A 21636-nucleotide genomic window follows, 5' to 3' on the forward strand; every position below is an offset into this window, starting at 1 on the left:
ATAGGATTGAGGAGAATCTGCAGAGTGCCTAGAAGCACAAGGTCCAAAAAGACCAAACCAATCCAGGTAGGACTGATTTAATTTCTACACCAATACTAAAGGAATTGAACCTAGGGTTTGGGGTTCGGGATTGCAGCTGTTCAGACATATGTTAGAGGCCAGCTTTCCCTGAGCCACATCCTAGTTAAGTATGGAAGGTTGGTTATCATCTGGCACCCCTCTCCCTGAGAATGAAGGCAAATCAGACCAGGAAATGACACTTCCCTATTTAACAAAAATCTAGTCCTTTTTCCTCTTCTTAGACTATGGCAATTTTCTGTAGTCTTGGCTGCCAATGAGTATGTGTCATATTACTGTATTTTATCCTACAGACTTGTGGGATAGAAATAACTTTAATTGGTCCTTGATTCAAGGACCTGTTATAAGTTTATTTTTCCTTTACTTACATTTTTGCACATAAGACTTTGACATTTTATTTCTTTTTTTTGACATTTTATATTTCATCCACAAGTTATTTTTTCTTTTTTTATGCTTTTGGATTTCTTCTGATAACTGACTCATACATCCCCGTAACTTAACCACGTATCCTTAGCTGATCTGGGTGTTTGTTTCTATCCTATTCAGGGGGGAATGTATAATAATTCTCCTCAGGGGGTATGTATTATAATCTATAATGTAAAGTTTAAATTCTTGAGTGTAATTTCAGGATAAGAAACTTACTACCTCCCCAGAACCCAGACAACCAACCTGTTTAGAGAAGGCACCATGAAGATGCCTGCAGAGACCCTACACTGCATCAAGAACAGTGAACTTTGGAGTGCAGTTGATTGAACTGTGGGGGCAAGGTTGAATGCATTTATTTTGAATGTACACTCTTATGTGGAAGAGGATAACACAGGATCTGGCTGCATCTACACTGAAGGACCAGAAGGCATGGAATATGATATTCCGAAAAGCAAGGGAACTAGGCCTTTTACAACCAAGAATCAGCTACCCAGCAAAACTGACTATATTCTTGCAGAGGAAAGTATGGTCATTTAATAAAATAGGTGACTTCCAAGCATTCATAAAGAAAAGAAGGGACTTAAACAGAAAATTTGATGTCCAAACAGAGAACTCAAGAGAATCACCAAAAGAGAAGGGAAAACAAAACTTTTTCAGAACATAATGCAATAAAAATAGTTATTAGCAAGGCAAGGGTACATCGAGAGGCAAACCAAAAACCAATGATCCTATGATTGCTAGGCACATTGACAAAAAGCCAATTAGGGGGCAGTCCTCTTCCACATAAGATTTTAGTCCAATAATTCTCAGATTGTCTCTCCTGGATCTGTTTTCCATATATACAGTTCTGTCAATGAGGTGTTTCATATTTTCCTCAATTTTTTCATTCTTTTGATTTTGTTTTATAGATTTTTGCTGCCTTGTGGATTCATTTGCTTCTAGTTGTTGGATTCTAATTTTTAAAGACTGAATTTCATCCCTGTCTTTTTGGTCATCCTTCTCCTTCTGGTATGATTTTCTTTGTACGTCATCTTTCACTTTCTTTGCCTCGTTTTCAAGCTGGTCAATTTTAGCTTTCAAGACACTATTTTCTTGTTTATGTTCATGTATTTTCTTTTCCCAGTTGTCTTCAGTCTCTCTTGATTGTTGAGTTCTTGAGTTAATTGAATTTTAAATTCTTCCAAAGCCTATGTCCATTTCACTGGAGTTTCTGTGGTTTTTCTTGGTGTACCTTGAACCTCCTCTGATCCATTTGCTCTTTGTTCATTTCCTGGATAGAAGCTGTTGATTGTAATTTCTTTTCTTTTTTTTACTCATTTTTTCCTTCTTTCCCCCTGTAATTGGCTATAATCTTGCTCCTTTGATTATATACTGGATCTTTGAGTTTGGGCTATTCAGGGCCTGGAAGGGCTTCTTCTCTGCTTTGTTGACTCACTAGATTAGTGAGATTTGTGAGCCCTGGAGCCAGATCTTCACCAGCTGGTAGTAAAAGCTAAAGATGTGACTTCTGCTACTTTCAATTCAGTCTATGGAGGAGGGGTGTTGGAGCTTCCCTGTCCTCTGAAGACTTCTTATCTGCCATATTTATAAGATTAAGGCAGGGTGGAGTTGAGGCCAAAACTGGAGAAGGGGGGGTCAATGCAAGATGGAGTGTTTGGCTGCCCTTTCTGCACTTCTCCTTTAGCTGACTGCAGTCTGTGATCAATGTCTTAAGTCTAGCACAGCTATGCCAGTGCATCACTCCCTCTGGACTAGCTGCCTTGCCAGCCCAGAGATTCCAGGGTCTGCTGGTGGGGGAGGACCTGGGATTTTCCTTTTCCCTTTCTCCTTGAACAGACAGTTCAAGAATTCAGGATGTGTGTACCATTTAAGTTGGGTTTAGCAGGAGGGCCAACTGAGCTCTGTTCTGTTGTCAGATTTGATTTTCTTTTTTTCTGTCCCCTCGAAGCCCTTTGTCCTTGATTTTCCCTTGTTGAAGGGTTTATAGAGGTCTAGAGCATTGCTGCTTCTAAGCCACCATCTTCCTAGAATTCCCTCAAGAACTTGATGCTTTTTCTTTAAATGGACAAGGATGGCATATAGTTGGAGCAAGACACAGGACCATAGATTAAGAGCTGGGAGAGACCTTTGCACCCATCTAGTATTTTAAATTTCTTTTTATGCAGAAACTAAGGCCAAGAGGGGAAGTGATTTGGGCCCATAGTCACACAGGTAGTGAGTGATACCCATGATTTGAACCCAGGTCTTATGGTTCCAAATCCAGAACTCCATTCAAGGTATATTTTGCCGATACAGAAAGACCAATGACAGCCCAGCAGTGAGTCCTGGAGAGAGATGCCTAGCAGGGCATCCTTATCACCTCTGTGGCAAGGAAGGGTATCTCTAACTTATGTGAGAGCTTGAGAGGCAGGCCTGGGATATGAGAGGAGATGGCACAGCTGTGCTGCCAACATTTGCCCAATTGACTGCAGGGAGGTCTCCTGGGGCTAGAAGAGAAGGTTAAGGCAGCAGGAGGGAGCACTGGGGTTCTGAAGGGGAGAAATAAAGAAGATGAATTTCAGGGTGTGATGGGGAGGAAAAGTAGAGGGGATCCAAAGCAAGCAGCTAGAGATGTGCAAGAAATGAGCAAAACAAGAACATGCCAAGGAGAAGGCAGCTCTTGTATGACAAAGGGAACAGTGGCAGCAGACAGCCTAAATAAAGGCCAAGTCCAAACCAGAGTCTACCTCTTACTCCCTGGGGATAGCCAGGCCACCCCCCTCTGACTGGACTGTGTTTATCCAACATTTCCTTCTTGATAGGTCAAGGAGACTACATTTTATAGAAAGGGGGAGTTGTGGCCAGGCTCTATCCTCCAGTGTACTGAGACTGATTTCTCACTTATAAGCAGGCAAAATACAGAATGACAAGAAATGTTGATGGAAACATGTAAATTCCTTGAATAAAATGATTCTTCCAAAGGACACCTAGCCAGTACAATGTATAGAGGGTCTGGAATCAGACCCAAATTCAAAGCCATCCTCAGACATAATAGTGGTGTGATCCTAGGCAACTCATTTATGCTCTGCCTGCCTACGTTTCTTCATCTATCAACTGTGGGGATTATAATAGCACTTATCTCCAAGAGTCATTGTGAGGATAAAGAGATAAATCACACCTTGTAAATTTTAAATGCACTATATAAATACTCGTTATTAATATTGCTTCCATCATTTCCAGAGTTGCTAATAGTACAAATGAGAACTCCTTCAAGTCTTGTCTTTACAACTTGGGGCAATTCACTCAACTTCTGGAAAATGATGGGGTTGAACTTAATTGTTAAGAGTACGTACAGCTCTCAATTTTTCCATTTCATATTTCTTTGAGGGAGAGCACAGAATGTACAGATCCATCCAATTAACCTTAATGATGTACTGTTTCTAACCTGGTCATGATCTTTCACTTTAAGATGATGCATAATAAATTCTGCTCCAGCCTTTTACCTTTAATCTGTGTGTCACCTTGCCTCAAATGTGTTTATTGTAAACAACATATAGTAGGATCCTGGTTTTTAGTCTACTCTGCTATCTGCTTATGTTTTATGGGTTAGTTTATCTCATTCACAATCAGAGTTATGATTACTGTGTATTGTCGTCCATCTTATTTTCCCCATTAGATCCTGCTCTGTTCCCTTTCACTGTTCCTCTTCACCAGTATTTTGCTTTATATTACCCCCTCACTTTCCCCTCCCTCCAATTACTTCCCTCTTGTCTTATTTCCCTTCTACTTCTCTGTAGGGTAATTTATAATTCTATACCCCAATGAATATATTTGTTTTTTCCCCTCTCTGAGCCAGTTACAATGAGAGTAAAGTTTAAGTGTTGCCCATCATCACCCTTATCCTCCCCTCTCTCTATAATGGTTTTTCACATCTCATTATGTTATATAATTTCTCCCATTCTATCTCTTCCTTCTCTTTTCTCTCAGTGCAACACTCTTTCACTCCATGATTTTTTACATATCATATCACATTCATGTACACATATCATTATATACATATCAGCATGATCACCTTCCCCACCCTCTTTCCAAAATATATTCCTTCTATCTTCTCTACTACTAAGAGTAACTTTTGAGAATTACAGATATCCTCTTTCCATGTAGACAATAGAAACATTTTGACCTTCATGAGTTCCTTAAATTTTTTCTTTCATATTTGCCTTTTTAGGCTTCTCTTGGGTTTCATGTTTGGATCTCAAATTTTTTGTTTACATCTGGCTTATTCCTCAATAATGCTTGGAAATCTTATACTTCTAATCTTATTGAATGCCCATTTCCCCCTGAAAGAATATACTCACTTTTGCTGGATCGGTGACACTCGGTTGTAAACCCAGATCTTTCATCTTTTGATCCTTTAATGTAGAAGCCGCTAGGTCTTGTATGATCCCAGTTGTATCTCCATTACGTTTGAATTGCTTCTTTTAGGCTGTTTGCAGTATTTTCTCCTTGGCTTGGTGGCTCTTGAATTTAGCTATTAGTTCATCATTTAAGGATTTCTTTCTGGAGGTGATCTGTGAATTCTTTCAATTTCATTTTTTTGTTCGAGGATCTTTGGACAGTTTTCTTTGATAATTTCTTGTATTATAATGTCCAAGCTTTTTTCTTGACCATGGCTTTTAGGTAGTCCAATAATTCTCAAATTGTCTCTCTTGGATCTATTTTTCTAGGTCAGTTTTTTCAATAAGATGTTTCACGTTTTCCTGTTTTTTTTTTCATTCCTTTGATTCTGCTTCATTATTTCTTGATATCTCATGAAATTATTAGTTTCTAGTTGCTTAATTCTGATTGTTGAGGACTGATTTTCCTGTCAGTTTTTGGTTCTTTTTCAATTGGCCCATTTCTCCTTGCATTGCTTTCATTTCTCTTGTCCACTTTTCCTCTGCCTCTCTTACTTGGTTTTTGAAGTCTTTTTATCAGCTCATCCAGAACCTGTGTCCATATTTTTCTTTCGGACTTTGTGTTTGCTTTGCTTTCACTGTTTACTTCTGTGTCTGTACCTTGCTCTGTCTCCATAAAAATTCTTTAGAGTTAAGTGTTTTTTAAAAGTTTGTTGTTTGCTCGTTTTCCCCCTATTTATAGTAGGTTCTCTTTTCTGGGAGGTTAGAGTACCCTCTTAAAGTTCAGTGTCTCCTTGATGCTATTCTTAGCTTATTTTCTGGGTTTCTACCAGTTTCAGACTCTTGTTACCCAATAAATTCCTGTGGCTCCCTATTACCTCTAGAGTTTGTTGGACATTTAAAACCCTTCACAATCTGGGTCCAACTACCTTCCTGACCATTTTATAATTTTCCTTTGTGTACTGTATGGTCCAGCTAAACTAATCTAATATGCCCAAAGGACAATAAAACTGTCTACTCTGACTGAGCCATACCACTACTAGGTCTGCATCCCAAAGATTTAAAAAAGGAAAAAGGACTTTTGTAATCTTTTTGTGGGGACAAAGAGGAAATTTAAGAGATATCAATTAGGGAACAAGCTATGGTATGTGATTGTGATAGAATAATTTTGTGCCATGCAGGATGCTTTCTAAAACAACCTGGAAAGACCTACATGAACTGATTCAAAATGATGTGAGCAGAACCAGAACATTGGACACATTAACAACAATAATGCATGTGGGTCGACAATGAATGGCTTAGCTATTTCTCAGCAATATGATGATCCAAGGCAATTCCAAAGAACTTAGGATGAAAAGGGCTATCCACCTTATTAAGATAAAAAATAATAAAGGCTGATATAATAATATAAATTAGTATTTTAATTAAAGCCATGGCCATGCTGGTAAAATAAAGACCTGATAAAGTCATTAGACCACGTGCTTGTAAGAATTTAAAACTGCCACCCAGCCATTATTGTTACCTCCCGTCTCTTCCTGAGTCTGCTAGCCAAGAGGGCTTCCTTTTGGATACTCCTCCCATTTAAACAGTCCTCTGCGTGGTGACGCAGGCATCCCCACGCCCAAAGAACCAAACTGGAAACCCGTTGGACCACGGGAAATGTAGTTTTAAGGTCCCCACGTGTCCATAGTAAATATATTATATATATATATATATATTTTTAGATGGCATTTCCCAAATTTCACTTTTACAACCTCCAGAGAATGAACTGATAGGAGTCTGAATGCAGACTGAAGTATACTTTTCCTTTATTTTTTTGGTCTTTAATGTTTGTATTTGTATAATATGACTGCACATGTATAACCACTAGCAAATAGCTTACCATTTCTGGGAGAGAATTTGGTGTTCACAATTTTAAAAAATGAATGCTAAAAATTGACTTAACATGCAAATAGGAAAAATAAAATTTTGTTAAGCTAATCTTCTGAGTTTTCCTTACACAAGACACAAGTCCCATCTCCATGCTTTTGCCCTGGCTGTCTCCCATGCCTGGAATGTCCTCCCTTCTGACATCTAGCCTTTGGAATCCCTTGTTTCCTTCAAAGTACAACTCAAGCACTATCTTCTACACAAAACTTTTCTTGATCATCCTGGCTGCTAATATCCCTCCCCCTCCCCACAATGATTACCTTTATTTAGGTATATTTTATATATTTATATTTGTGTATATATATTAGGCATATTCTATATATTTATATAGACATACAGGTAGTCTCCACAGTAGATTATAAACTTGTTGAGGGCAGGGACTGTTTATTTTTGTTTTTATCCCTAGCACTTAACACAGTGCCTAGCGCAGAACAGGCACTTTATTGATTCCTGTCCCACTGCTTTCCCCTGAACCACCAGCACACCTCAGAAGTTTCTCAAACAAGATGAAGAAGGAATAACTAGTGTTCTCCATCATTTGGAGCCACCTGAGAGATCTAATCTAGTGTTTCATGGGTGCCATTGCTCCCCCTCCATTGAGCTCTCCAGTTTTGTCTTCTCTGTTACAATCCCCTTCCCTTGGCTATCTTTGGTGGGTCCTCCAGCAGACAGGGCCCCCAGGCTGTTCCCATACTCCTATATCAGCAGGGTGAGGAGGGGGGAAAGGAATTTGTTCGTCCTTCTGCCAAATTTCCCAGCTGTTGAGAAATTCATTTCAGCTATTCTGGGTACATAATCTCTCACTTTTCCACAACCTCTTTTCTCTCCCACATCCATCTGAACAACTTGGTTGGCCTGCTTCCCTTCTTTGTAAGTCTATTCCAACAACCAGGTCCTCCTGATTCCATGGCCAGGATGCTTCCCACAACCCCCTCTACATCCCTTTGAGCTTAGGACCACCAGCTGCTGAGCAGGGCTGCTGCCACCTGGCTGTTCCCAAAACAAAGAGTCGTTTTCTACACTTCTGGGGAGCAAGGGGGGGAGTCACACATTTGTTCCAGTAGCTTCTCCACTGGGGATCAACTAGGACAGCCTGCCATTTATAATCTAGAGGGGTCTGTTAGTGGTATCATTCTAAAATCCAGAGGAGACCTCAGATCAGCTAGGCCAGGGTCTCTCAACCCAAATTCCTCCTACATTCTCTTAGGCTTTAAGAAGGGTCTCAGGCAATAAAAGCTTTACAGACTGGAACAATCTGTTACTTGCCAGGGGTTGGTGAACCTTAATACCAGTTTAACATTACTCCTCTCCCTCCCCCACTGCAGGAGTCATATGTCAGAAATCTTAAGGCAAAGGCATTATGCGGTATGGCCCATTCCTAGCTGATAAAAATAACCCCTTGGGGGGGGGGTGCTGCTCCCAGATGCCTCTCCTCACTATCCAGTGCCAAAGTCACTCCCAGATAGTAAATTCGATGCTTGAACACATAGCTTAGATGGTCATTTGTCTGAAAGGGATCTGGGGGGTTTTGGTGACTCAAGGTCAGCCAGTGTTTCAAGGTCCTGGAGGCAGTAAGTGGCAAAAATGGCCACTGAGGACCCTTCTAACTCCTACATGCTGTGATTCTCTGTTAAAAAAGACCTGAAGAGATTCCCCTCTCCCCACTTCACCCACACCTGGGAAGAAGAGTGAACAAGAGGAAGACACAATAAGTGAACAACCTAGAGAAAAGGAAAACCAAGAGCAAATAACAATTCTGTAGATGAGGGTTTACATCCCTTGGGCAGGCATTCTGGGGAATCTTATGGACTCCTCCAACCCCCTTCGAGTATGGCTTTTAAATGCAGAAAACCGATTACATATGATTATGGGGGGAAACTATCATATGGCAATGTAGTCATAACTATATTTTTTATGTTGATTAAATTTTTTTCCTTGGTTACATGAATCATGTTCTCTCTCCTCCCACCTACCTCCCGTAGCCACCGAGCAATTCCACTGGGTTTTACATGTGTCACTGATCCAGACCTATTTCCATATTATTGATATTTGCAATAAAGTGATAGTTTAGAGTCTACATCCTCAATCATATCCCCATTGAGCCATGTGATCAAGCAGTTGTTTTTCTGCTCCCACAGTTCTTTCTCTTGGTGTGGAAAGCATTCTCTCATAGGTCCCTCAGAAATGTCTTGGATCATTCAAAATGTTTTTGTAAGAATGGAGTCTAGGACAAGGTTCAAGCCAGAGGAAAGATGCCACCCCTGGCCATTCAACACTTGAGAATTCAAACCCACAAGCATTTTCAAAGTGCCTGTGGTGTGCTAGGCACTGTGCTCAGCCCTGGGGATATAAAGGCAAAATTTGCCCAACAGTTTCTGCCATTGAAAAGATTCCACAGGACTAGTAGGAAACCACTTTTTTACAGGTAAGTAAATCAAGACTGGATGGGGAAAAAAGACCAATGCAGCTCCAAGTTCTGGAAGACAACAAGAAAGGCCTTTTGTAGTTTTCCCGAGCTGAGCCTTGAGGGAAGCTAAGGGTGTCCTGGGGTAAGGGAACAGCTTATCCAAGTGCACAGAGGCGAGATGTCATGTTCAAGGCATGGCAGTTGGGTCAGAGAAAAGGTCAGCTGAGAATTGGGAGGAAGGTAGACACACCAAGATAGTGCCACAAAAGACAGGCAGTGCTGGGGATATAGAAAGAGGCCAAAGACAGTTCCTGCCTTCAAGGAGCTTGTAATCTAATGAGGGAGACAACAAGCAAATGTGTACAAACAAGCTATCTCCAGGATAAATAGGAAATAAATCAGAGAGAGAGCCCTGGAATTCACAGGTATTGGAGATTTCCTGGAGAAGACGGAAGTTTAGCTGGGATTCAAAAGGAAGCCACATAAGTGAGCAGTTGGCACAGAGTAGAGAGAATGCATTCTAGGCATTGGCGACAGTCACAAAAATGTCTGGAGTTGAGAAATGGAGTGTCTTGTTCAAGGAATAGTCACAAGGCCAGTGGCACAGGATCAAAGAGTAGGTGATGAGGAATCAGATATAAGAAGTCTGGAAAGGTAGAAGAGAGAGGTTCTGAAGGACTCGGAATGACAGCTTTTTTACATTTGATCTGGGAGGCAAAAGGGAATCATAGTGTGTACGTTGGGATGGCGCGGAGCATGTGGGACACAGACAAAACTACCCTTGAGGAAAATCACTTTGCAGCTGGAGGATGGATTGGAATAGGGAAAGACCCAGCAAATGGCAACTGCAATAAAGTAGGGGTGAGGTGATGAGGGCCTGCACCAGGATGGGGAGAGTGTGAGATGGGATCATCTTCTTCAGATGTTGTTAGAGGTGAAATAGACAGGCTTTGGCAACAGACAAGCGTATGGAAATAATGGATAAGAAATATGAAATTTTGGATATGGAAATAATGAGCAGTCCTGAATGCCACCTAGGTTGTGAGCCTGGGGGACTGGCATAATAAGAAAGTTTGGAAAAGGGCAGAGTTTCTAGGGAAAGATAATGAATTCAATTTTGGATATGTAGATTATAAAATGTCTACTGAACATCCAAGTTTGAGATGTCTGAAAGGCTGTTGAGAGATGTGATAATGAGATTAAACCTACCCTGCCCATTTTTAGATTTAATCACTAAAAGTGTAAACACCACCACTTAATTCTCTAGTGGAGGAGGTCGGTAACCCACATGTGCAAGAGTGGGTGATGAATCAGAAGTGACTGGCCCCTGGGCAGTCATAAGCAAAGAGTTTGTTGTGATTAGACACGTAAACTAGAAGGAAGGCACAAAGTGGTGGAAAAGAAGCACCTTTAAAAGGGAGTGACAACTTCCTGTGAGTTAGTTACTATTTGTTTCTTGGAGCTGGAGTTCAAGTTGGAGACGCTGCTTACTGGACCTGAGACCTTGGTGAGACTGTTCTTGAATCTCTCCCTTTTGAACTACACATGGTGAGTGTAAAAAACTGACTTTTCTTGGGCTGTTCTGAAAGAACTCTCATCTTGAGAAAGGCTTCGTGACTGAAGCCTTTCTTTATTCGTCCTTGGCCCTCTGCTCAAAGCTGAGGCTTCTCTGGCTGAGGACTAATTAACCCTGCTTGGGTAGAGACGGGCTGGAGCAAATTACTTGGTGTGTTAAGTTAGTTATCTTACCCTATCCTCTCTGATTTTCTTACTTTCACTTTCTCTTCTCATTTGTAAATAAACTACCATAAAAGTCATTCTGACTTGAGGTTTTTCATTAGGAATTAAATCAATTCATTTGGCAACCACCCCTTTAAATATTCAGTCCAACCAAACCTTAATTTTCCCCTTTATAGAGACACGAGAGTGCAAGTCAGATGAGAGTCTGGGGCTGGATTAGTAGATTTGGGAATCATCAAGTCCATGGAAGCTGATGATATCACCCAGTGAAATAGCAGAGAGGGGAGAGGGGGGCGCCCAGGCCAGAGCCCTGTGGGACACTTACAGTTAAGAGAGCAAAACCTTTATGGAACATCCTGCCGTGAAGATGGGGAAGGAGCAATCAGATAGGTAGAAGCCTGAGAGACCAGTGTCTCAATAATTTGGAAATTAGAGAGTATCAATGAGGAGAAGGTGATGAACAGTGTCAAAGGCTTCAGAGAGGTCAAAGAGAATAAAGATTGAAAAAAGAGGTCTGGCCAGTACCCCCTCTGGCTCCACTTTGGGAACAGAACCAAGAGCTGAGTATTGGAGGGACTGCTTCTGCTAGGAGACAGGGATGGATGGGGGGCTGGTGACTAAACCTGGGAAGCAGCTGTGCCCCCCCCCCAACCTTCTAAGGAGAGGACTCATGGGTCCTTGGTGGCTGTGGTGGGTCTGTGCAGGCGCACAGAGCTCAAAACATGACCCACAAGATACAAAGCTGCACTAGCAATGGAATACAATCACCAATTTAATGACTAACAAGAAAGAACCACCATTCTTTAATGAAGATAGTGTGGAAATATTTTACTACAACCTTCCTTCCCCCCGAGGCACTCAAGGCAGATCCAGAAATGTCAGCGGAGATGCTACAGCCCCTCCTACAGAAGATCTGGGAACAGGAACAAGTCCTGACAGACTGGAAGCTAGGCTACCTGGTGAAGCTACCCAAGAAAGGTGACCTATCCCAATGCAGCAATTGGCAAGGAATCATGCTTCTATCCGCTCCCAGCAAAATCCTGACTAGAGTAATCCTAGAAAGACTGAAGGAGGCTTTGGACAAGAAACTGAGAACAGAACAAGCAGGGTTTTGCCAGCACAGATCGTGCACTGACCACATTGTTACCTTACGAATCATCATCGAACAGTCCATTGAATGGCAGTCCTCCCTCTACATGACTTTCATGGATTTCGAGAAAGCATTTGACAGCGTGGACAGGAACATCATCTGGAGAATGATGCAGCACTACGGGATTCCCCTGAAGCTCATCAACATCATTCAGCGACTATACGAAGACTCTACCTGCCAGGTCATCCACAATGGGAAACTGATGGCTCCCCTCACAGTGAAGACCGGAGTGAAGCAAGGCTGCATGCTTTCGCCCCTTATCTTCTTGATGGTTATAGACTGGATCATGAGAAGAATTACCAAAGACAGCAACGCGGGCATCCAATGGACTCTTACCAAGCAGCTTGAGGACCTTGACTTCGCAGATGACATCTGTCTCCTTTCTCACAAGCAGCAGGATGCGCAAGCCAAACTTACACGACTCTCTGAAGAAGCGGAGAAGACAGGTCTGAAGATCAACAAGAAGAAGACCAGGTGATCATAGTCAACAGCAGACAGGACCTGCCAATCCAACTACAGGGAGAAAACATCAAGGAGACGGACCACTTCACCTATTTGGGTAGCATAGTCAGCAAGGACAGCGGGGCAGATGAGGACATCAGAAGCCGAATCAACAAAGCCAGACAGGCATTTAACACCTTGCGGTCTGTCTGGACCTCCAGAGCACTGTCCCTCGTCACTAAGCTCCGAATCTTCAACACCAACATAAAGGCCGTCCTATATGGATCAGAAAGCTGGAGAGTGACGAGCGCTAACACCAATAAACTCCAGGTCTTTGTTAACAGATGCCTACGTCACATCTTGAACATCAGATGGCCTGAAAAGATCTCCAATACCAGCCTCTGGGAAAGAACAATTCAGTATCCCATCAGTCAGGACGTAAAGAAACAAAAGTGGAGATGGATAGGACATACACGACGAAAACCGGAGGACAACGTTGCCAGACAAGCACTGAGCTGGAACCCACCAGGGAGGAGGAAAGTCGGAAGGCCAAAACAGACCTGGCGAAGATCTGCCGAAAACGAAACAAAGGCCGTCGGAATGACATGGGCCCAGCTGGGGGAAGTTGCCCAGAACAGAGTCCATTGGCGTGAGATGGTTGGGGCCCTATGCTCCTCTGGAAGCCAATAGGAATAACTTACTTCCTTTCTGTAAGACACTAGGGAGTTCTTCAATGAAGAACTAATGGGAGATGCTATGAGTTAAAGGTTTCACCTTTTGAAACTGTCATCTTCATGAAAGCTAAAATTCAAAGCCTGGACACCATTCCTATCTGTTTGCAATTTGAAGACGATTATTGCTTAAAGGATTACAAGATTTCAGAAGGCTACACTTTGAGGCTAGGCATGGAGACCCCATAAATACCAAAGAGTCCTTCTTAGGGAAATCGCACAAATACATAGGCTCCAGTATGATTCTGCATGAGAAGACTTCATGCAACAAATGAGGCACCTTTTTGGTATACCAAGGAGATCAGTTGAATTTCTTCTGTGTAGTAGATGGGGAAGATGACACTTTTAACACCATTATCTGTTCAGTTTCTAATTTATATACAGATGAAGATGATAATGATGAAGAAATTGAGCCATCTCCCTCCAGGCAACAGATAATTGAAAATTTAATCACTATGGATCATAAAATGAAGCTACACAAGGCAAAAATGGGGATGATCTTTGGTAAAAGACCTAAGAAAACTATCAAGTTAAAAACTCTGGCCACCTATGGCTCCTTTCCCTCTGAGTGGTTCAATGGCAGTTACTCATCACAGAGTGTTGCAAGTACTCCCCCCATTGGACAGTTTTGTCTACACCTCTACCAGGGAATTCATATCCTTCTGGGCCTTCCCAGAATGTATCTTTAGCTGTTCCATACCATCTATAACTACTGATGTCTTTAAGGAAGATGACTCGGAGGACACCGTGCTCTCCCAATCCATCATAGCATTAAACTACTAGCTAAGGTATCTCCGGTTGAATTAGAAAACGTCCAACGGCTCATTCCAAATGTGTCCTCTCTTTGTGCTAGCTCTGTCCACGTGGACAATTTTTTTCAGAAAATTTAATAGCTAAAACTGAGGAAGACATGGACACGTTTCCAAATGTGGATTTGTGTAACACTGAAGAATCTTTCACCCTACAAGGATGTGTTTGCTTTGTTAGCAGAAGGAAATGTGACAGAACAATACAGTGATTTAGATGGTACTAAGATGATAAATAAACCAAGGAAGGCCTTGTATATTAAGTGAGGGAACACAGTCCAGAAAACCCAAAGAATTGCAAGGACGTTGAATTCTGAGGTCATAGAAACTACAGTTAGGAATTAAACCCTCAGAAGACTTTATCACCTCTTTGGGGCACCAGGAACATCACAGTTCTCTAGTGAAACCACAAAGACAATCCAAATGCTTTGAGACCGGTAATCTCAGGTTTCCCATCTCCCAAAATTTATTTCAATCGTTGGGTGTTCAAAGTACTTCCTTTCAATCCTTCCTTTCCTTGAGCTACTCAGTTTTGTGACATCAAAAGTCAACTCGCCTGGTAAAAGATCTATTATTTCCAAAGTTGGAGTGAAGGACATCATGGAAATGGCTAATAAGACATCCAGTGATTTTGTAAGCAATAAAGGTTTTCATGTTTTGCTGGCACAGAACCTAAGCAGAGACAGTTTATAGAGTTCACGTGGGCCAATTTGGCTTCAGACTTCTGCTATTGTTCTGTCTAAAAATCTCCAGTATTTTCAAAAAGAAAGCCCTCTCCCCAAATTGAACTTGCTGACTTTTTTCTAGTAAGTATTAGCCTACCAACTGTTTCCTCTCCTTCTGCTATTCACCTAAGAGAGTCGGGAAATATATCAATATTATAATCGAATGAGGAGGCTTGTGGTTAAATTCCAATTAAATCGTATTAAGCAACGTTCCTTTAGGAGTTAATAGTATTTCATTCTGTTTATCGGATTTATTCATTATATGATTCAGCGTAAAAGAATTCAGTTCCTTTTATTCTGCATTTGTTTCTGCATATTTAATCTCCTTTTAGGTCCTCATTTTTCAATATATTGATTATCTACTTAAGTGGTTTTTTTAACATATGTACATTCATATGTTTGTCCTGGGTTAATTTAAATGAAATATGGGTTGGAACTTTATGGGTAGTTGGGCTACATTTAGTGTTCCTGGGTATTTTTTGTTTTGAAAAACCTGACATTATAAATATCTCATATTTACATAAAAGAGAGATAACGGGTAGCTTTGAAGAAAGCAGTTTCAGCAGAATGATGAAACCAGAAGTGAGACTGGGAGGAGTTTTAAGAACAGAAGTGAGGGGGCAGCTGGGGGGTGGCTCAGTGGATTGAGAGCCAGGCCCAGAGACAGGAGGTCCTGGGTTCAAATTTGACCTCAGATACTTCCTAGCTGTGTGACCCTGGGCAAGTCACTTGATCCCCATTGCATAGCCCTTGCTGCTCTTTTGCCGTGGAACCAATGCATGGTGTTGATTCTAAGATGGAAGGTAAGGGTTTTAAAAAAACAGAGGGTGAAATTCCTATGTTAGAATGTAAGCTCTCAGAGTAGGGGGAACGGCATCATTCATTATATTTGCCCTCCTACAACACAGCCCAGTATCAGGCACAGAGCAAATTCCTAATAAACATTTATGGATGGGTTGACTGGTGAGCGAAGAGCTCTCCATTTCCAGAGCCAGACAAGGCAGCAAGAACAGGAAAAAGTTGTCGGCTCATACCACAGCAACAACGCTAAGAAAAAGAGGCTCAGGATTTCCTAATGGACCTCACAGCTCAAAAAGGCGACGGTTCCTGGGTGTGGGAGCCTCTACTGAAGCCTACGTGTCTTCTGAGGATGCTTATGCTTCCTTTCCCAGTGGAATGTGGGAGGCAGGTGAGAAAGCCAGCCTTGCACATGGACTAAGGCAAGTCCACAACAATGTTTGGGGGAAGAGAGGAGAGTGAGGGACGTAACATAGAAGGTCCCGGACTCGAAGCACCAACCACACCATCTCTGCCACAATTGGCCACAAGGGATGGTGAGAACAGGGTAGGGTAGGTGGCCCAAGGTGCAGCGGAGAATGGCTGACCGTGAGCTTCAAGAGAAGTCACCTAACCAGGCCACAGGATGCGAGGTGGCAAGGACAGAGGTTCCTTCCATTTCTACAGTTATGACAGCTATAGGGAGGGGACGTGTGTGATTTCACTGAGATAGGAAACTCTTCCCCAATGCAGGCTGGTGCCTCTTCGGCAGCTTAGAAACTTGTTTGGGGAACTGAGTGGTTACTGATTGGCCTTGGATCGCACAGCCAGCTGATGTCAGAGGCAGAACTTGAACCTGGGTCTCCTTTGCTCTGATGCTGACTCTCTATATCCACTACACAACACTGCCTTTCATTTGGTCCAGTGCAATCAAATTTATATAGTATGGTGACCTTCCATGGGTCACTTTTATCTTTCATCTGCCTCAAGCAAGAGTCCTTGGATTTAAGTTAAAACCAACTTGGGATCTGCCTTGGTAGAGGGAGAGATTTCCCATACCTGGATATTCCCAACCTGAAGAAGTCATAGAGACCTTCCGAGGTCCCTGATGGGAAAGAAGAGAGTGGCTCAGGGAGACTTCTCAGGGCCTCCCAGGCACATAATGAACTAACATTTCGCCTTTTTTTCTTCTTTCCATGAAAGAAGGATGAAACATTAAGACGACTCTATAATTAAAAGAGAGAAAAAAGAAAGAGGACGTTCTCGGCGGGGTCTAAGCTCGAGCACGTCTGTACCACGGTTCTAGGCACCTCCCTCTAACAGCAGGTGTAATTATGGTCAGGGATCTATGGAATAAGAGAGCAAACTTAGAAGGCAGCTCATGTTTCTGCCACGGGTGGGGAGAAGATGCTGCATGGTCAAGGCTTGACCGTTTCACCTTTTGGGTGTGTGTTTCAGTGTCGAGGAAGCAGGAGCCAACCTCTTTGGGAAGGGGAGCCCTGAAAATACCATTTGATTGGCCCCGATAGGTTTGACGCGTCCCTCTGCCGGGATTCATCTACAGTATCAGGCCACGTGAGCACCACCTGGACACTGCATACCGAGTATGGGCATGTCTCCTGGGGAATTTGGTCTGCACTAAGAATAGGGTGCCAAGAGGGGCCTTAAATAGCATTAAATAGCAAAGATTATTATTCCAGATTCGGACATCAAGTCAACTGGTATCCTTGGAAGCAAGGCAGTTGTGCTAAATCACAGCTACTAAGTTTTCACTCCTCATCCTTTGCATTCCCCCGAAGGCTTGAATGTCCTTGTCCTTAGGCATCTCATTCTCATCTGATTCCGTGCACTGCTTCTTGAAAGGTTTTTAGGTTAGGTAAAAGGTTTCTGCCTGGGTTGCCTTTTTCCCTCCTTAAAATGAAGGAGCCTTCTGATTTTATCAGGCATTTTTAAAGCCATTTGGACACTCAGAAGAGAAATGTCTTCCTGTGTTTTATAGTTACCTTGCACCCAGGCGACAGCACCAATGGTGCCTCCATCCATTAAAGAGAAAGAAAACAAATCAAGATTAGAGATTGGTTTTGTGACCTAGAAATTGAGTTTTAGGGGCCGCGAGGACAACTGACGTTCAGGGGAAGTTTGCCTGGAAAGAGGGAAAGAAAAGCCCCCAAACCACTTCCTAGAAGAAAAAATGAAAACAGGAGACATTAGGAGACAAAACCCGCCGGGGTTTGCTTGCTGGAGATATTTTCATAATGGCCATATTGTGGGGAACTGGCAACTTCTTTTGCTGCCCTGGATCTGCCGGATGCCCATCTCCCAGCCTGGCTGGAGGTCACTGAGTGTCCCCCGTACACAGTGAGGAGCAGCTATGAGGCAATGAGGGGGCTTGGAGGACCCTGTCCGAGTACTTCTGGGATAGACGGAATGAGCAAACAAGGCCCACCTCCTTCAGAGGCTGGCTGGAGGGAACCCGGTGAGAGGAACCCGCTTCCCCCCTCCCAGTTGTGGAGGGCAATTAAGAATATATCACAGCGAGACCTTAGACTGCCTCCTTCGGAAAGCTCCGAGTTATATAAGAGAATTCATTACACGCCAAAAGGACAAGGCCCTCAGCAGCTTGAGTAGTAAATCTGGCCACTACCTTCATCTACAACGCAGTGTCTTGCTCAGAGTAATTGCGCGGGGGGAGTAATAAAACTGTGCCTGGGAGCCTGGCAGGTGGGCCCTGGGACAGACTTGCTGAAGATCCCGCAGAAGGGAAAAGGAATCATTGGCTTCCACGGTCCCATCCCAGCCAGCAGTTGCATAACCCACTCCTTGGTGCCTCAGTCCGTAGTCACATCTGGAGGAAGCCAAGCTAAGAGTCAATCGTTCTGCCATCTAGAGTGTAGCCGATGTGGTCTGTTCCTGGGGTGTGGGGAATGGGAGTGCGGAGCCCTGTCTAATGACTTCCTTTTATAGAAGCAAACATGAGGAGGGAAATGACTTACCCAAGGCTACTTGGGTAGGAAGCCACTAAGTCAGGACTCAAAGCTGGCTCTCCCTCTCCAAATCCAAGGCTCATTCCCATCGCACCGAAAGGCCCCTTCTCAACTCCCCTCCCCTTAAGAGACCCCATGCTACTTCGAAGACCCCCTTCCCTATATGGAGGAGTGGAATCAGCTTCCCTAGGCAGTCCTAAAGGAGAACTGGAGACTCTTCTTCTCTGGTAGGCGGGCTTCCTTCATTTGAATGCCTTCAAAAATGCTTTCTTATTTTGGACAATGGAAGGAAGGAAGGAAGGCATGAAAATATTTTATGATCTTAAAAGAGCTCACGGGAAACGTCACCATAGATGCTCCTGCAAATCCAACTTGTAAAGCACTTACCATATTCTAAATTTGCACTCTTTGCAGATCTGTCCACAGATATTCAGTCTCGAGAACAGTTTTGCAAACCATAAACAAACAAAAAAGGCTGGAGCTTTTTCATAAGGTGAATTGCATTTCTATGCAATCTTTTTCTTTATTATCGTTAAATTACGATATAATAAATCTCCAGTATAGTCAACTACTACCTGTATTGTTCAACAGATATTTTCTATTTTAGTTGCTAATAAAGAGCTATGCAGTTCAAAAAATACACACAAGAGTAGAGATCTACAGTACACCAAAGGGCTTGGCTTGCATCTGTCCATGCTTGTGTGTACGGAAGTAGTAGAGGCACTTCAGAAGCCTCCATCCGGAACCTGAGGCTAAGCTCCAGGACAATCCCACTCATTCTGCCATAACTAAGAGAGCAAAAGGAAAGTCTTTGGGAAAGAAGAAGCCAAGAAATTGAAGAATTTTCAACATGGCGGAATGGCTAGGGGACCGGCCTCAGAGTCAGGAAGACCTGGGTTCAAATGGCAAGATCACGGATTTATAGCTGGAGTCTGTTGACACAGGTTTACTAAGTGCTAACTATGCACTGTGCTAAGTTCTGAGATACAAAGAAAAACAAAAACACTGTCCCCTTCCCCCACACTGTGATGAGGGAGACTCCATGCAAGCAACCAGGTCCCTACGGGATGATCTACAGGGTAAACAGAAGGTGAATTTAGAGAAGGCCCTACCGTGGTGGGGCAGAGGGCACTGGGAAAAGGCTCCCACAGAAGCTGGAATTGAAAGTGAGTCTTGAAAGCAGCCAGGGACGATGAGGTGGAACTTTCTGGCCATGGAGAAAGGCTAAGTGCTAAGGCACAGGGAGGAGAGGAGAGTATGGAAGTTGAGGACCAGGCCAGTGTGGCTGGTTGCAGAGTGAGGAGATAGAAAGAAAGTGGAAGGCTGGAAAGGAAGGAAGGGACCAGGTTGTGAAGGCCTTTATACAGCAAACAGAACTTTCTATTTGATCCTGGAGGTGATACATTGAGACTGAACTGAGAGATGTACATGCCCATGAGAGAAGCATGCTCAGACCTAGGCTTAGAAGTTACTCTCCCTTTCTTCTATCTCAAAAACCCTAGCCTCGGGGGCATCTGGGTATCTCAGTGCATTGAGAGCCTGGCCTAGAGAACTGGGTTCAAATCTGACCTCAGACACTTCCTCGCTGTGTGACTCTGGGCAAGTCACTTCACCCCCACTGCCTACCCTTACTGCTCTTCTGCCTTAGAAGAACCAATATACACTATTGATTTGAAGGTAGAAGGTAAGGGTTTGGAAAAAAGAACCCTAGTGCCTCCCTTCAAGGCACAGCTCCAATGACACCTTCCAAATGTGACGTGTCCTGACTCTCCCTAATGACTTGAACTCTCACTCTCTTGAAAGTCCTTTGCATATACTTTGGGTCCTTGTTCCATTTCCCTAGTAGAACATAAAGCACTTGAGGGAAGGGGCTGTTGTTTTTGTCTTTGGGTCTCCTGCATCGGGTACAACGTAGGGGCTTAATAAATGCTTGGTAACTCGAATATACAGATCAATTCTATTTACCCATCTTTAGAGATAGAGCTATGATTTTGACTTCTAGACAGGGCCTCTGGTTACCCGGGGCCCAGAAATAAGAAGCAAAGTCTATGAGGCAGCATGTATAGGAACCAAAATGGAAGCCTGACAGGAGAGAAGAGAGAGCCACAACAGTGGGGCCAGCCCTTTCGTGGAGAGCAGGCTGGAGAGGGAGCAAGAGCAGACAGAGAAAGCGGGCAGCTCACTGCTCGGTGCCAGCATCCTTAAGAGCTCAAAGACAAGGGGCAGAGCCTCATGCCTCCCTGGCCAGTTCTCGATGATTAATATGGTGTAATTTCATTAAAAGGGGTCAGCTTGTTGTAAGGTAATGGAGATCGCGGGACCCGTCTACTCTGTTACATCATTAAAAGGAGTCACATAGTTGGCCCTGGCGCAGCAGCTCTCTTCCCTGTGATTCACACAATACCCAGAAGGCTGAGACTTCCTGGAAATCTTCATAAAGACTCCAAAGCTATTAGAGATGAGCATTGAACCCCAACCCTTTTGCTAACAAGGGGTGGGTGCGAAGGAGGATTTCGGCATCTTTAAAGGAATGCCCAATGATGAAATCAACTAGCTTTGGATCTGCTGAAATGACGTTCAGGGCCCAGGTGGGAACCTCAGCTTGGCCACTTACTCCCTATGTGGCCTTAGGCAAGTTATTTCATTTCGAAGTGAATGTGGGAGGTAGAGAGTAGGGAAGGAATGAGGTACTAGGAGGCCATTGCAATATTCCAAGTGGGGCCTGTATTCAAAAGATGCTAGTGGGAAAAAAGAAGGGGATGGCTGCAAGGGCTGCTGCAGAAATGGAATCTATGAGGCCGAGTAACAGATAAAATTGAAGAACTGAGGGAGGAGGAAAGGTTTTGAGCAGGAGAGATTGATGGCGCCACAGATGGACAGAGCAACTGAGGAGTAAGTTTAGGGAGAAGGGTAAAATTAGAGCGAGCCACACTGAGTTGGAAGTATCAATGGGATATCCAGACGGTGCGGTCCAGCCTTTGGAGACGTGAGTCTGGAATGGGGAAGAGAAATCCTGGTTTGGGAGTCATCTGTCTGACAGTGGTATCATGGCAACAAATGAGGTTG

At 43.3% G+C, this 21636-nt stretch overlaps 1 pseudogene; it reads left to right on the plus strand.

Annotated features, from left to right (window-relative positions):
* LOC123253624 overlaps positions 1 to 15885 on the plus strand; it is a 118266-nt pseudogene extending 102381 nt beyond the window's left edge.
* Positions 15886 to 21636: the final 5751 nt, after the last annotated feature.

Source organism: Gracilinanus agilis, chromosome X (genome assembly GCF_016433145.1).
Source record: "Gracilinanus agilis isolate LMUSP501 chromosome X, AgileGrace, whole genome shotgun sequence".
Taxonomy (NCBI): Eukaryota; Metazoa; Chordata; class Mammalia; order Didelphimorphia; family Didelphidae; genus Gracilinanus; species Gracilinanus agilis.